The sequence below is a fragment of the Zea mays genome, chromosome 5 (genome assembly GCF_902167145.1).
Source record: "Zea mays cultivar B73 chromosome 5, Zm-B73-REFERENCE-NAM-5.0, whole genome shotgun sequence".
Taxonomy (NCBI): Eukaryota; Viridiplantae; Streptophyta; class Magnoliopsida; order Poales; family Poaceae; genus Zea; species Zea mays.
Window position 1 is genome coordinate 147,781,853 of NC_050100.1, and position 17,662 is coordinate 147,799,514.

At 42.3% G+C, this 17,662-nt stretch overlaps 2 long non-coding RNA genes and 2 pseudogenes across 3 annotated transcripts; 1 reads left to right on the forward strand and 3 right to left on the reverse strand.

Moving 5' to 3' along the window:
* Nucleotides 1-755: 755 nt before the first annotated feature.
* LOC109939541 (uncharacterized) lies at nt 756-1,156 on the reverse strand. Its single transcript, XR_002262017.1, has 3 exons — nt 1,065-1,156; nt 874-993; nt 756-784 (listed from the first exon to the last, which is right to left on the reverse strand). It is a non-coding gene; the product is annotated as an uncharacterized lncRNA (long non-coding RNA).
* A 2,882-nt stretch (nt 1,157-4,038) lies between these two features.
* LOC109939542 (uncharacterized) lies at nt 4,039-5,101 on the reverse strand. The gene is made up of 2 exons (XR_002262018.2): nt 4,993-5,101; nt 4,039-4,417 (listed from the first exon to the last, which is right to left on the reverse strand). It is a non-coding gene; the product is annotated as an uncharacterized lncRNA (long non-coding RNA).
* A 105-nt stretch (nt 5,102-5,206) lies between these two features.
* Nucleotides 5,207-7,166, forward strand: LOC103628529 (osmotin-like protein; annotated as a pseudogene).
* A 1,023-nt stretch (nt 7,167-8,189) lies between these two features.
* On the reverse strand, nt 8,190-15,542 carry LOC103627000 (aspartic proteinase pseudogene; annotated as a pseudogene). Its single transcript, NR_161336.1, has 14 exons — nt 15,061-15,542; nt 13,748-13,783; nt 12,882-13,208; nt 12,274-12,801; nt 11,906-12,082; nt 11,698-11,817; nt 11,276-11,530; nt 10,484-11,108; nt 10,321-10,398; nt 10,007-10,247; nt 9,519-9,594; nt 9,321-9,423; nt 8,569-8,763; nt 8,190-8,417 (listed from the first exon to the last, which is right to left on the reverse strand). The product of NR_161336.1 is annotated as an aspartic proteinase pseudogene (transcript).
* Between the last annotated feature and the right edge of the window lie 2,120 nt (nt 15,543-17,662).

Genomic DNA, 17,662 nt, shown 5'->3' on the forward strand with positions numbered 1-17,662 from the left:
TCTCCTCCTAGTCAGATATGCATGGTAAGATAACACACAATATATCTGCATAGTAAGGAACAAGTTGTTCCCCACCAAGCTTCACAAACTCGTTGATCTGCACTTTAAACGATAGCCATAAGTCCAGCATTTTTGCAAATATTAAAACAGCTTCTACAGTCTAAATTCTAGGTTTTACGATCACAGGAAAAACATGAAAGACAAATTGCCCATGTGATAGACGTCAACCGAGTGAATTCATCAGTAGAGCCTGCCCTCCGAACGAGTATTTTAGCCATACGACCATAATCTACATTCTTTCCATTTAAGGTATGATAATCAGCATTGAAAGCATAAAAGTGAAGACAATCTTTAAGAGTTCATACAAAAATAATAGGGGTAATTGAAGGAATAGACAAATTACTCAGCATATTGAATAAACCTGCAGTGGTGGTGATAGAAAGGTTGTTGAGCGATCAATGGAAGTATAAAAAATTAATGCACATGGAAAAAGGGAGGGATTACCATCGAGAAAATCAGGAAGGAAACCAAGCATGTCAATATCAGGAACACTGTCTAACACTGTTATCCACCCCACCAAAAATTGTCTTACATAAGGATTCAACACATTCATGCGCTCTCTCAAAAGCGGTATGAATTCTTCTATGATAAAGAGCAAAAGCAAGATATGGGTCCAATCAGAAATCAACATTGACATTTAAACAATTAAACAAGCAAGCCACTAATAAGGAAAAGGCAAATCATACACGACATACCTGAACTGGTCACTCTCGGTTATGATATCCTAGTTGATATAGTTATATTATCAGGGATAATTAAGAAGAGAAACAAGGACAAGTTGTAGACATATGAGTACAGTCCAGGTGAATATACCTTGACAAGCCTGTCAAGAAGGTGAGCTGCACTTTGAACATTAGCATCGGAATCTGCAGAAAGCTTGCATAAAGCATCAAAATTTTTGTTGAAGTAGATGATGAAATCCCCTCTTACAACCTAAAGATAGAAATTCAATTAGTGTAAAGCAAACATACAATTTATGTTATATCACTGAACTAAATGATCACCTTTGCTATGTTGTATAGCGCTTCACAAGCATAGTAACGCACTCTGCTATCTTGGTCCAGGAAAGAATTAAGCATAGGAGGCACAATTTGCTGGATGCACAAAGCGACAAAGTTTATTGTACAGTCAAATTGGCAAAACAGAATATAGTTCCATGCTAGAACTCCTTTGGTAACCCGCAGTGCTCAGGTTGGTGACAAGAACGAAGTTAACTGCAAACGCTTGATCATCTGAATACCCTGTCAACAAAAGGTAACCATTATATTTTTCCACCTGAATATGACATTTCGTTTCAGTTTTAGCATATATGAGGCTGCATATATAAAGTGGATAATGAAAAACAACATGAAGGATGCATATTTAAAGCGGACAATGAAAATAAGTAAACATTGCCATAGCAGGTAGTATTTCGCCCACATAATACTTTCGCCAGCTGCCATCGTAGATTAATAAAAAAACTCTTATGATGCATTTGATGGACTGGTTTGGCAAAGGTTCCACTCTAGATTATATACGCCTTTAGTCCAACTGATACATCGGCCATTCGATCTGCGATACTCTATGACCAGAGCATGTTCATCCGTCGCACCAACTCACCAGTTCATCTATCTAAGGTCAGAAATTGTCAATTCCTTTATAGTAAAGGTTAGAAAGGAAGATTTAAAAAGTAAATTTTATGTTTCAAGATGTTTATGACATGGAAAAAATTTATAGAAGACAGTGCAGTTTAAAAAAATTCTGTTAATTTTCCTTTTTGTGCATCTTGAGCTCCCACACCGCACACATGCTGTCATAGATGAATGAAACATTACCTTTCTAACTATGAGATGTCCTATGAGTCAGCCCACAATGTCATTGGGGTCATCTCTAACATATAACTGGGGTCAAGCTTAACATGGACAAGAATAATATGTTAGCTATAGAATTACATAATTCTGTCTGGGTGCATTGACCCTGATAACATGGGATGTATTCACTTCTGATATGGACTTCTGGCTAAAAGAAGACAACTTCCGTGTAATCTTTTCTATTTATTTGTAAAATTAAGAAGTTGCAAGTACACAAAGTTAATAGGGGAACACATATAGATACAAGCTATGTACTATGTACAATCAGGCACCACTGTAATCTCCATGTGGGGTTACTACAGTAAATAACCTCCAATCAATCTTATCTTGATTTCTTTCTTGCTTTTCAGAAAATTGCCGCTCAGAAAGTGAGCAATCTCCTTGATTTTTTATACCTATGCTGCTTATTTTAACGGTTAATGGAGTAAAACACCTCACTGGTAACTGGCACCAAGTTCTGATATAAGTTAAACTACAATGCTTAGTGTTGGTGTTTCTTCCAGCAAAACTCGGGGCCAAGGAGCTGCTGAGCTGGCAACACTTTCTCCTTTGATTGGATCATCCATTGAGGTAGAATCTGTAAAATCAACATTGAGTACACATCTTTGCGATAGATTGTGAACTGAACCTCATCAATCAATCACCATGCTTCCCTTGCTCGAGTTTATTTTACCTTTCAGGCACGATGGTGGTGGGGGCTACTGCGGGGGCTGCGGTGATTGCGTGTCCTGTGTGGAGGACAGGACACCAGCGACCACGAAGGAGTCCCCTCTCGCCTCATGATAGGCATAGGCAATCTGATCGATGGTGGCGCTAGCGAATGCGTCGAGCAGTCCCACCGCTCCTCACTGACGGACGACGACAAAGCTATGGACGCCGACAAGGAAAAGGCAGAGAAGGAGAGCGAGGACACAGTCAATCTGTGTTAAATCTGTGTTGAGCGAGATCAAGGCTGACGTCTCTGACAGCATCGACCTGGAACTGAAGCTGTGAAAGAGAGTGCATCGCTGGAACCATCCCCGTCGGTGGGCGGCAGGCAGATACAAAGTAGCTCAGGTGACATATCAAACAAGGTAAGATGAAGTGGTGGCACCAGAGACTTACAGAAGGCCTCGCGCTAGATCTCATATGGGACGGGACACAGGAGGTTGAGGTAGTCCACCTTCACCTCGATCGCTTCCTCCTCATGGGGTTTCGGTTGCGAGACAGCGGCGATGGTGTCAGCGGCAACGGGCCTGAAAGGAGGAGGGGTCAACATGTATGTGAGAGGATGGGGAGGAGGGGCCTCGGCCTAGCTGATGGAGGATCCCATGGCGGGGCGAGCGGGGCAGGCGTGGTGTCGCGCGACATCTGTGGGGGTCGAGTGACGCGCACCGGGCGGGAGCTCTGCGAGGGAGGTGAACGCGCGGTGAGGGGGATCCCGGGTTGCGCGTGCGGGTGCAGGGTGGGGTGCGGGGGGCGAGGACGCGGGGCGGGCATCGCACACGAGTTTCCCGGCGGGGATGACGAACAGGAGCGGAAGGGAGGAAGGTGGACGCGGGACGGCAGTGGTAGCGTCGATGGAAGGTTCTAGAGGGGGAGGAAATCGGGCGCGGATTTCAGGCGCTGTGAGCGGGATTTCAGGCGCCGGAGGGGTGCGGGGCAGAACCGTGCACCATTTGTTTGTGTGGACGTCTACAATAGCATCTTATAGAGTAGTAGAGATCCAATGAGTTCCACTCGACCATCTGATAGAAGACATTAGTGCCTCGAATGCACAATTTGATATGCAAGTTTTTTCTATGATTAGGATGCATATATGATGCGTATATTCAACGTCTCTCATCCAATTTGTCGTAGTATACTAATTTTAATTTTTTTGTGTGTACCTATATAGGTGCTTCTTCGTTAAGGGAATTTAATGGTTGAAATATATAATGTCACACATGGACGTATATTGAGTGGATGCAGAGCACATGCGTATTTAATTTGAGTTAGCTTTTTATGTCCTAACTAGGTCAGTGCCCGTGCGTTGCAACGTGAACATATAAATTAGTCAGGAACCATCTTAGAAGATTTTGCCAAAACATATTCACACAAATAGTAAATTAGTCAGCGTTATATTCATTTACGAGAAATTGTTATACAATCACATGAAAAACAACTAATTGTGATTCCTCTTTTCAAGTATTGCTCTAGCTAAATTAGGAACTTGATTCCACACAAGAGGACACATTAAAGAATTTGGTATTCAGAAAGGAAAATATAGGAGCACATCGTCGTCAAAATATGAACACCTTCCAGAGATGGTCTCAAGCAGTACAAAGCAAACTTATACACTACGTTGTACTCATCAGGAGCATTGTACTCGTCATCTTGTTTCTTGTCAACGCCAAAGCTGATGTCTGAAACCTTTGCAACATCGTCTTCAGTCAAGGATATGCATGAACTGTTTAGTGTTACAGGAGTGTTTTGCTGATGTGTATATTGCAGACGTGACTGCTAGTTCAGGTGCTCCGCTTCGTTAACTGCAGCAGTGTTTTGACGACAATTAGTAAAAGCTAAAATGAGTGTTATCCTATTAACAACTACTAATACCATGAGCCTTAGTATGACGAGTACATACACTTACATGTATTACATGTATTCTTTAGATGGATAATAATAGATAACCATTTTACTCATTTTTCATATCTGAAGACATCTTAGAGGTTAAACTCTTTACTACTCTCATGTATTACTAAATACTTACAGAAGAATGCGCCAGGAATTGCATGTTCAAGTACACACGAGCAAGCACTCCTGTTGACCGAAGGTTGTTCAGTGAACTGGCATATTCAAGTGGCCACAGTAGCAAGTGTACCACATTGGTGATTGGTGGATGAGAAGTTGAACGAACACAAATATGAGAACTTATTGATATTTGCGCTAAACCAACTGATATGTTCCAATATTGCAAGTGCGGACAAGTTATTAATTATTGTAGTCATTTCACAAAGTAATGTTCATGTACGATGTTTGTGAATGCACAAAAGGAAGCATCTAGCATCTGTTTAGCGATATAACAAGTGTATAGAATCATTAAGGAAGTGAAAAGCATCACCTGACCATCAGGACCAGTCTGTGTCCATCATATCTGGGTTTGGCCTATACTTCAGGAGGTCTTCCTCATCCGAATGCCCATCCTTCCCATTCGTCTCTGCATTTCCTGATTTCTCTCGAGCAGTGGCATTGTCAGCCGCATTGGTGAGCTTTTGGATTTGGTAATCTACCTTCTTGTCACTCGGACGAATCTACAAGAGCACAGCAGCAGAGCCATGGGTAGAAACCACATGCACTGGTAAGATGCAATAAGATGTAGAAGCACTATGATAAAATACATTGATGTGCAAAAACAATTATTGTTATTCTATACTTTTGTTAGTTACATACCTAAAAATATAGTACAATGTCTGCGTGTTGCAATTACACACAAATTCGATAAAATGTTAATGTACAACAACTGCACCAAAAACAAATAGCATACATTATTATAGATCTCAATTTTTCACATCCTAGTTTTATATCAGACTCCCATCTTATTATTAATTTTTAGGCGAGAAACAAACATGTTAAGAAAACTTGGTCCAAAACCTCTATAAAAGCCCCTCCAGCCATCTTCATCAAGCAACAGCCTGGTAATTTTCATGACTGAAGGTCTACCCTTACCATAGTTGTCCATAACCTGAAATCACATGAAAATAATAAAACACCCTGTGATGGAATTCTCACAATTACCATGCATGATAATAGTTCCTTCTATGACCGTAGTTAGCTACTTAGTTGTACTAACTTTAAGTTCGGGTACATAGCCTATGTAACAAAGGTGATATGATAAACAGCCAACTCAAAGGTAATCTGCATACCTAAGGTATAACATGATCATCACAGTATTGACCACCACAGTATTGTAGACATCATTCACTTGCACATGCCATAACTAAAATGTTGTAGTGCCAGCCTTGAAATGTCATATTGAAATTGAATAATAGGTGTGGTCGTTGTGAAACTGAGGCACCTGACATAGAGGAACAATAAGCTTAAGACCAAACCTGTGTCACCCAGGTTAAGTGCTAAAACATGATTTCACAAGCTACCTAGCATAGTGGACATGTCCTTCTCCATCGTATATTGAGGAGCTTTGGGCCTAGTTGAAATCATGTATATTAAAGCTACTGATATTTCACAAGTCAGAAAGTATAGCCTAGGCATGTCAACTTCTAAATTTCAGGAAGAACTACCTAAGGAAACCCCTGTGATCTTCTAACACTTACAATGATTCATCGTCCTAGTCCAAAAATCTTGTCTAATAAATAAGCTAGTAGCAAAAATATGGGACACTAGATTCCTTATACCAGAAATAAGGTGCTAGCAAAAAGAAAACATGACGAATACCACAGAAACTGTTTCTGCAAAGATACATAATCACACTTTCAGAAGAACAATTAAATTTATCTAAAGCCGAGTCTTGATGGTATCTATTGGAGTGGTGATAATCGACCAGCAAGCACCAACAGTTGTTCTTCCTCCCACCGCTCTCCCACAAGTCGTTCCTGGCGCCGGCCCACCCCTGGTCTGGCAGCATCTGGGCGCGCACGGGCTACGTCGGCGCCGGCGCGCAGCTCCACTGCGCCACGGGGACTGCGGCGGGCGGCTCCAGTGCGGCGGGCTCGGCGACGTGGTGCCCACGACGTTGGCGTGGGTGAACCTCCACCACGACAACGACCAGACCTCGTACGACGTGAGCGTGGTGGACGACTTCAACGTGGGCCTGTCCGTGACCCCGCACGAGGGCCGCGACAACTGTCCCGTCCTCGCCTGCCACAAGAAAACCTCACCGAGAGCTGCCCCGGCGAGCTGTAGCTGCGCTCCTCGGCCGGCAGCATCCTTGCGTGCAAGAGCGGCTACGAGGCCTTCCGCATCGACGAGCTATGCTGCCGCAACATGTACAACAGCCCGCGCACCTGCCGCGCCTCCAAGTACTCGGAGTTCTTCAAGCGCGAGTGCCCGTAGGCCTTCACCTACGCGCACGACAGCCCCTCGCTCACCCACGAAGCAATAGCGAGAGCAAGCGATGAGGGGTCAGTTGTGGCTCGCGCGGAGGGGGAGACGACCGAGGGGGATCTGGGGGCGACGCACACGGGCGGGGTAGGGGCCATAGGATGGACGGTCCAGATTAACAGAAGGCAGAACAAGGGGAGGAAGACTACCCCTTGCAGCCTTAATATAGTAGTATAGATAGTCAATTAAAAATAATTATATAACAACTTTCATAATACAATATGTGCCTTTAATAATTGATCTACTTCTTTCTTTCACAAATTATCTAGGGTAAGTGAGCAGGCCATTTTTACTGGGTGCTCATGAGCAATCCGTTTTTCTTCTCTCTATGTTTCCATAAATAATTCTAACATGGCACCCATTACTATCTATCTATGTCATCTTATTATACTCGCTCTTGGGGACCTCAATCGTGCGCATTTAAGCTCGATAGGCTCTTGTCGCACTGAGCCATATTGCAACCGATTAGAGAATGGTTCCACGAGTCCTCCGCTCCACGTAAAATTAAGCATGAGTGCTCTGTGTCGACATGATCCTGTGTTTGAGTTGAGAACGTCGTCCCCCGTTGGCAGAGGGTGACGTGCTAGTCTCTATAAAAAACACAAATACTGGATGGGAATTTGACCTGGCATACTTTAAATCCGACCAGTCTGGCTCGTAGGCTTTTGTATCTGGCGCTCGTCCACCCATGCCTCATCACGGGCCTCGTTTTCGATCAGCATGTGATACACTTATTGAGCCCGGGTAAAAATCCCAAGTGCCAAGCCCAAAAAAACATCTTGTATAATTCTCGTGAGAGTTTAAAACAGGACATATATAGTACGTCGGAACTGCTTGTGCAATCGCTTTGGTAAGAACACTCTTTCTCTCCGGTTGACAAAGCTTGCTCCATCCATCCCTAAACCCTTTTCCAGACTCTATCTCAACATCCATCGGAGAACACTAAAACATTTTTAATCTCTTCAGGATTACTGGCAGCACTTCCCATAATAGGTAGAGGACATGTTCATATTTATCTGTTGCTTTGAAAAAACCGAAGGCTATCATCCCTAAAGAAAGAGTACGTAGAGTAGGTGACTGTCTGACTGACCATCGGTGCCCAATTCGATTGGATGAGGAGCAAACCCTTCCTATTCCAGTTTGCATTGCCAGCACGAGAAATGAGTGCTGAAATAGCAGCACATGGAATATGCTGAATGCCATTTGAACTTTGAAGCATTTCTATAACTTTCAAGGAAGATGTCATTCGTACTGGTTCAATGTGGACAAAATTTGACGTACCCAGGACCTTCATATACATTATATTAAGCGAAACTTATCATCTTTCATCAGCATACCACTGGATAAACCATGTAAATGTTTACGACTAAAAAAAGGTTTCCACTTCGATGAGAGGCTGATTTCAGTTCCATTACAAATGGTGAAAATCTGTTGTTGAAAAAAATAAAAGCATCAGGAATCAGGATCGACAATGATCAAAAATCGTCTGTACAAAGCTCTTCAGATTATCTTCAGGCCTTGCTTAATTTTGTTTGAAAATATTTTGTACACTTCATTTGTGTCCTGTGAGGTTACCCACCTAAAGCTGGAGCATGAACAGGTGCCTCCTCGTAATAACCTCCGACCTGTTGGTATTCAGGCTGGTTATTGTCGCCGCCTCTCCTACCACGGCCCCTGAAGCTGTGACCTCTTCCACGGGCATATCCATTGCCCATATATGCAGGGGAGTGATCGTCTTCCCAACCAGCATCAGCATACTCATTGAACCCATTTCCTGAAATGTAACAAGGAGAAGAACCAAGTTTCATATGTGCTTCAAAACAACATATTCGCTGTAAACAACCAGAATCCTGCAATCTACTTGCCCTCTCAACAAATATCTGTATTCTGAGGATTAATAAGTGGTGTATATATGCAAATGAGGCTGTGAGCTTTGCATGAGCGCCTATGTGTTATGTGTCACATGCATTCTTGTATGGATGACATAATACACACATGCAGATATAAGCAGAAATTTAATGATAATATGTCAACTGGTAGCAAGTATTGCTCCCAGCAACCACCTAACACAATAACATGTCTAACTTAGTGGCTGCTCCATAGGTACCTTTGGTCTTACATAGTTACATTCCTTAACAAGGACAGCCACATTAGTCAGTGCTAGCCTATGCACTTCCTAAAATATATGGCCACCAACTCAAGTAGGGCCTGACTAAGAGAGGAGATTTGATCTAGGAAACAGATTCAAAAATCTCATTTACAAATGGAACCTAAGGCTAAGGGTAAGCAAAAGAAGCTGAGAAATATGATGAAAAGGATATATCAATATACCTGAGAAGATCACTATAGAAATCAGGGTTCTCCATCAGCTTGTCAGTTGGAAATGAAGCATACTTAGGACCCAACTTCTCACGGATAGAAGTTGGTTGCATATCTATAAGAAAATTTCATCAGTAACGAATAGAGGTTTGTTAGTATTCATTGGCAAACTGACATGGAACAGAACCAATTTAAAAAATTCTGTCTTACATAAACCAAAAGCGTAGAGGTTCAGATTTTTGACCCTCGTCACTCTCATGCCTTTGAAACCTATCCCAACAAGGACCTGAAGGTTTAATTATCAATGGAAATCGTCACATGGAGGGATCAAATCGAAGAATTTATACAAAATGATACGGAATCTGGAAATAATATTACCAAAATTATACGCTTTAATTTCAATGTTTCAAAACCATTAAAAACGCATTGTGCAGATATCGAGTGCATAATAACAAATCAGTACCAGTATACACTATATACGATTATGTAGACTTTTAGTTCAAAATTGTCAAAGAAGCAAGTTTGAATAGCCATAAAGTAAATCACAAACCATGTACCCAACTGGTACAATTTATGTATTGATCGCAATACACCACTAACTTGAAAATGATTTCAATTGAACACACACACACACACACAAAATGAAGTCAATTCCTCCAGATTAAGAGAAGTTATGGTTTTAAAGAAAATGGAAATACCGCTGCAGATGGACTGGAGTCGTCTTCCAGAAATGTTGGAAATTTTATTCAAGTTTTTGGTTCAATTGGATCTTCTTGAAATAACCTCCGACCTGTTGGTATTCAGGCTGGTTATCGTCGTCGCCTCTCCTACCACGGCCCCTGAAACTGCGACCTCTTCCACGGGCATATCCATTGCCCATATATGCACGGGCGTGATCGTCTTCCCAACCAGCATCAGCATACTCATTGAACCCATTTCCTGAAATGTAACATGTGAGGAATAATTGAACATGTGACAAATTGAGGGTTTACTCTGCAGCACTCAGCCTCACCACGTCCACCTCTGCCCCTGCCCCGCCCACGGCCTCGACCACCACGACCCCTTCCACGACCACCAGGTGAGTGTGCATCTACAATCAATTAAATGAATTATGATGCCATACAGAATTATTAGAACGTTAACAATAAATAACACAAGGGAATCTCACACAATACCTTCATCATTATCATATTTAACCAAAGGCTTCACTTCATCAGCAGGCAAATGAGATATGCCAGAATGAGATAACCTTGAACTTCTGAAATGAAACATGGCTAGCAAAATGATAGATACTTCACAGACACATTAGCGAGATGAATTGTACAGAGTCATGCAAGGTACGGTCCATTTCATGATCCAAAAAACAGAGACCCTGTGTAGTTCTACTTCTACGGGATGTAGGGTTCACCCACACACACACACACAGATAATGTATATGGTAGGCAATATACTGTAAAAATGCTGACGAATTCGTGATCAACAACGACAAGATGGTATTGACACAGGTGAGCCAAGAAAACACCGATCCACACGACCATACCTGATGACCATTGGGATTGAGTTTTTTATGGCAACTACCGTGCCGCCGGCGGGCCCGCCAGGAAGGCGGACGACGCCCTTGTAAACGCTCCCGAAGCCACCTCGCCGACCTTGAGCAGGCGGCTGAAGTCACTGGTGGCGGCCCGGAGCTCCTGGAACCCGAACTCCCGGAGGCTGCTGGCTCCCCTCTCCTCGTACAGCTCCGGGATGCTCCGCGGCAACGACACCGAGCCCGAGCCCGATGACTTCTTCATGTTTAACCTGTGGTGAAAGTTCCACACTTACCAATGTGAGCACGAGAACAAACTCTTGTGGCGATGCTTTTCCATGCAAGAAAAAGCAAACACTCGATCAAAACTCCACCAAAGAAACAAACACGAAACAAGCGGGATGGCGAAACTGAGCAGATCGGACCAGGCAGGACGCACCTAGTTGTCGTCGTAGACATGAGGTAGGGATGCGGCCATTGCGGGGAGACGAAGGGGGCGGACGCAGACAGGCGCGGGCGTGGAGGGGGCGAGCGGGGGCACGGTGATGCCCTCGGTGGACGCCCTCATTGCACACTTAAGAGTAGTACAGATATGTTTAGCGTAGCAGAGAGGACCACGAGGAGGCGGTACGTCAAATGCCATAAACCCATTGATGCAGATAGTTTGTCCTGCTTGCTCCAACTTCACTATGTACTGCAGCACAAAGGCAATCAGTGGATTCAAGAGAAATAGAAGAAGTATATGTTTGCACCAAAGAATATCCAATAAATGAACTGTAACTTTGAAAATGAGATCATGGTTCCCTAGACAATGTTTCACTACTAATTCAAACACTGAAGAAACTGTAAGTAGGGAGTTACCAGCTCTGGTGTTAAGGTGAAAGTCTTGTTTGCTATGGTGAATGCAAGATTTGGCATCTTTGAGATCTGATGGCAATCAACAATTGACTCGCCATTGGGGCTAGGGAGACGCTCACAGAACTGCAATGCACATTAAAATAAGAAATGCTGTCACATTCTGCACAATTCCCAATCATAGAACTGTCCAAACATAACAAAGTATCCCAACCTGATTAGCTCGCAGAGACGCAATGATCCTGCAGAACCAAAAATAAATCAATACTTTCATCTAGGGAAAGAACATGTGACGAAACAGTCAGAAAAATAAATCATAGAAAGCTCCCTTCCAAGCTTTAAATTATGTCAAAGCACTCCTAAAATAATTTGTCGTACCATCATCTAGAATCTGAAATGTTGAGAACAGGAAAACGGTAACGTAAAATATACAAGTAATTAGATGCATGGGTTAATGGTAACGGAAGGGGAAGAACAGTTACAGTGATACATGCAACGTATTTGAGGAAATGCCACCACCCCTCATAGCGGCATAGAAACTACGAGAGGCAATGACCGATGCCTTCCTAAGGTGTCTCTCACCTGTTGAAGAGGGCTGACTTGCCGACATTGGGGCAGACGAGGAGGAAGACTGCAATAAAGCATTGGTACTCTACAGGCAACATCTCATGCTTATGACACATGGTACAAAAAATATTAACAGCCCAGTGCTGCACTATGTAGTGATTAGTGAAAATCTTACTAAACTAAACCGCACCACATTTACATCCAGGTAGCATGAACTAAGATGCAATATGATAAAATATATTGCTATGAAAAAATAATAATAATTATTTTATACATTTGTTAGCATCACTAAAGTGGATGTTTACATACCTTAAAAGCTATATAAGATTATATTGTACCTGTGCTTTGTTATTGATTAAAAAACAAACAATGATAAATATGTGTCGCTGGTGCATCAGCAAAATTACAGACTAGGTACCAAAGCCCAACAACTGCTAAGCGACAACGAAATTGAAGATTGACATGTATCGCAACAGTTACCTTTTGTTCCAGTATCTTAGGGGAATTATAGAGAGGTCGAAGAACCTCAAGCACACTATAAGCCTGTATTAAAACACAAGAAAGAAAATTTAGACACATATCTGGTAAAAATAAAAATATGAGTAGATGCACATTTTAACAACCTTGTCACACTCAGATCACACGAGATCGAGGGAAAAAAGCGCACTGGAAGCCCCTGGTGGAGCAAACGACATGGAGTTTTAATAGATAAGATGTTATAAAAAATGTTTCAATCTCTCCAGCTTGTAAATATGGGATGTAACTATTGGGAAATTGAACAAGTCCAATAGAAATAGAGATCATACCAGTCACCATGGGTCTAGAAAAAACACAATGTCGGCTGAAGTAGGCATACACAGACAATATCAAATATGGAATTAACTAACCTCAATACAAGAGATAGCGGCATCTTGAACACTTCAGTTCAAATCATTCATTAATTGTAGAACCTGCACAAGACAAAAAAAAATCTTAGAGCTTTTGGACTTATCATACTATACAAAAGGATACAAATTTGGATATGATACCGACAGTGACATAAGACAACTGCTAAAGATATGAAATAGGTGCTTTATCGAGCAAAGGAGTAGAACACATATAGCCGACACTACAAGAGATGACAGTGTCTCGCATTGGAATCCTAGCATCTCCAAGAACTATGGTTAAATTATTTCAAGAAGCAAAAATAATAATATGCCATATCATGAGTAATAATAGACTAAGATAGCAAAGAATAATATGCTATATTGGGTAATGTAGATAAATATAAAAGGCACACATCATAATTGGTATACATTCTCTGGATTGTCTCATCATGCAAAGCAAAAATCTAGATTTACTCAACCCACAGGAAAAATGCTCTTGCTCGATCTCATTTTAGGACATAACAAAAAAGGTTTGTTCCAAAATAAATAATATAGGGGTTCTTTAGTGAATACAACATGGAGACAACTTCAACAATGAGAAAGTAGCAAAGCAAAACACCTACCACCATCAGCTTGAAGAACTTGGACATGATATCAATCTGCAAAAAAGATATTATCCAACAGTAGAAAATTAATAATGGATTTAGTCTTCCGTTCTTAGTAAAATAAACAGAGTAATCAATCCTACCGAGGCATTCCCACTCCGTTTTATATTTGTCTGTCAAAAATACGACCTAGATATGTGATGATGCCCCATTTGCCTTTGCACCGTTACCAGACTAAAAAATATTGTTTACATCAGATGAGAAAAAGACCCACAAAGGAAGCCTATGCCACAAGCCCACAACAACGCCAGTCTTCCAATCTCAAGAGGCCAGTACAAGAAAAAAAAACTGAAACTCAAATCCAGAAATCAATCATCGTAATTTCCCTATCAAAATATCCACCAGTTCCAGTTACAAGATTAAAACAGATTCATTTTAGGAAAGTGGATCCCAGGAACAAGGAAATGTAAACAACCAGCGAGGTGAGTAGCTCTAGGGACCAAGAAAATGTAAGCAACCAGCGAGTTGATGTACTCAATCTAAAATAATAACAAAATTGCTTAACTAAATACCCTCAACATGCCCGCAATGACTAGTCCCAAAACAATCCTGGAGAAAGAGTTGTTCCGAGCAGAACCATGGGATGACAATTATAACAAAATCTGAAAGCTATGAATGGTCCTCAGATATAGAATACAAACCTAAATTGTCCTTTCACACAAGCCACAAACCAAATATTTTCCCCATGTATACGTACACAACGTTGCAGGCTCACTACCCATTGGTATATTTTTATACTGATATAAGTACTTGCTATTCTCTCTTGCTTTTCCTTTTTTCATTCACTGATGGAAGTCTGAACCAAAATCTACATGCATTGGTGGAATGGAAATGTGACCTCCACTTTCGTAAGTCCGAGCGGGCTTATAATAGACCGCTAATCAGCTCATGTCATGACAATTTGTTAGAGGTTACTTAACCGCACTTTGGTCCAGCCTAATATATATACAAGCAAAACACAAGAAGTGGGCTTTTGCAAGATAAGAGTAGGGGGTGGATGAATGCAAGCAACTAGTTCTCAGGCACCAACTTTCTATACTCTTGATAGAAATCTCTATCTAAACGAGGGCAAGGGACAATCAAACACATGTAAATATAGAAACTAAAATTGATGAAACCACATGAAAACATTGCTTTGGCCGCAATTTCAAACTGAACCTATTTTGTAAAGGAAATCAAACGCCTAATCTCCAACAAACTATCAACACCAAGAAAGAAACCTAGTAGATAATAGCTAGGGTTTGACAGGGTGTAGGGTGCAGGGTGCGTACCTCGGGCGAGAAGGTGCACGAGGGGCATGGACGCGTGGTGGTGGTGGTGCGCGCGGGGGCGGGCGCGCTCATCTCCTAGAGGAAGCTGTCACCACGGGAGGGGAGGGGGACAGAGAGGTGCGTTGGCCCGACCGCGCGCCATCCAATCGAAGAAATGGAAATCACTCACTTCTCGGAGGGGCTCGGGGTGGAGGTGGCCGGTGTCGGGTGGGGACGGGCTCCGTCCCGTGGCGCAGAGTGCGGCGCCTGCTCCGTCGAACCGTTGGTCGTGGTAGCGTCCATGACGAGATCCAGGATAAAGGGGCAGCGAGGGAGTCGGGCGTGAGGGAGAAGGAGGGGAGGGAGGCGGGCGCGGTCCTCCCAGCCATCGCGCTGGGATGGTGGATGGGGAGCGAACGGCGTCGGGGTGGGGGTGGGGACGGGAAGGGGCGGCGGGGGAGTCAAGCGCGAGAGAGAAAGAGAGGAGGGGGAGGGGAACGAGCGGGTTGGGGTCGTGGTTGCATCGTGGTGGAAGAACGGCTTAGATTCACCGAAGGCAAAGAACGGCTTAGATTCACCGAAGGCAGAACCAGGGGAGGCAGCCTACCCCTTAGAGTCTTAATAGGTAGTATAGATAGTTATAGAAGTGACATGTGAGTAATTTAGAAATACATATGTAGATATATTTTATGGTTATTTATTCTTTCAAAATAGTTGGCATTAGTCGTGTTGGTTGCATTTATGGGATATTTTACTTTATTTTCAATAATGGTAGATTTCAACATTTATATAAAAAAATTAGGGCTCACTTTGATTTTTTTGTATAACAGTAGAGATGAGTAATATCCCTCTATTCCTATTAGAAGTTGTTTTAACTTGTTTAGATACATATAATTTGTTATATATCTCGATATGTATCTAGACATAACATATATTTAGGTGAACAACAAAAGCCATCACTACCGAAAACAGGCTCAGTTACAGTCAGCAAAGAATTCGTCGAGTGTTTTCTAGACTTTGCCGAGTTACTGAAGCACTCAGAGAGTCTGTTTCCAGTAGTGCATGTACCTAAAAAGCTAAAGCGACTTATAATTTGGGGAAAATGAGTGCCATTTTAGGTGTTATTTTGGTAGAGGGAATTAATGCAGATTTAGGGATTTACTTTGCATTGCTTCTCATAATGGTAGAGGGGGCCATTTTAGAAAAAAAGGAATGAATCTAATGGTTGTTATTTTAGCGATGACCGGTCTACCGAATTGATGACTGAATGTTTCTGCTTCTTGTGATAATTTATAGGATTATCTTTTTCCTGACATTTGGCTTCGGATTAAAGCCGACTATTTGGACTGCTGTAGCTACAATTTATAGAGACAAAAAACATTGTAGAAGTAGTAGGAATCGGTACGAATTAAAGCAAGTGAACAATAGTTTTTGAGGATTAAACACCTCCGATAGTATATATGACATGCTCTATTTGGACATTAGAAAATGTACCCATCCAAGAGATCTTATAGGGTTATGTTGATCAATGTAATTAGGAGGGTTTCAATCTTTTCTTTTCTTCATTCACTCCATATAGGTCTGATGGCACATGGTGTCATGGTATTCGGTCGATTAGTGTGAGAAAGAGCAAGTCATGGTGAACATGTATACACCTATTTTATATTTGCATGAAGGTGAATTACATTGTTGTAGTACATAATCTATTATATTTACAAATACTCCTAATGCACACTATTGTATCCTTAAAAAGTATATAACGGAATTGTCGGCTTCACATTAAAATTCATTGATTATACACTAATAGAAAAATGATTTGTAGAGACGCCTCTGTTAGGGGTCTTCTTTTTTCGAAGGTCCTCAAAACACCAACTTTAATAGTTATTTGCTAGTTTGTTTTAAGTGTTACAGGTAGAACACCAAAGTTCATCTTCTACTAGAACTACTAATGGACGCAAATACAAAGGCATCAACTTCGGATTGATGGTGTATAAGCATAATCGATGGATCAGGACGAAGCTATGAGAAGTCCTCAAGACCTGCTCAGCAAGGCAGCTAGAGAAAAGGACAACACCATCCTTAGTTAGTGTACTAGATTAAATATATAGGTGTTGAACTTGCTCTCAGTTGCAAGGGGATCCAACAGGGGTGGACAGTAACGTTAACAGGGTTCTCGCGCAAGATGGCAAAAGCTCTGTTAATCTAGCCTCTCAAGGGCACTGTGCGGGGGTATTTATAGGTATCTGAGTGCCCAGCGTCTTGTGTTAAGGACGCATGTGCCCTCAGACACCTAAGTTATCCCCAGAATATTCCCATAAAACGGGGTTACATACTGTAATTACAGAGGCGCCTTTACAAATTAGGCCCATAACACGCAGCAGCCACGCAGGGCCTGCTACAATGGGCCGGATCACACGTGGGCCTCCATGCTGAACGAGGCCGCACGGTGGGATGACCTCGTTATAGGTCTTCGCCCGATGTCGTATGGAGCGAAGGGTGTCCTTGCCCGTTGTCTTGTCTCCGTTGGACCAACGACCATGGCGAAGGCCTCGAGCGAAGGGTGGCGTCTTCGCCTTCGCCCCAACATTTGCCCTCCGAGGGACCAGTTCGACTAAGTCATCTG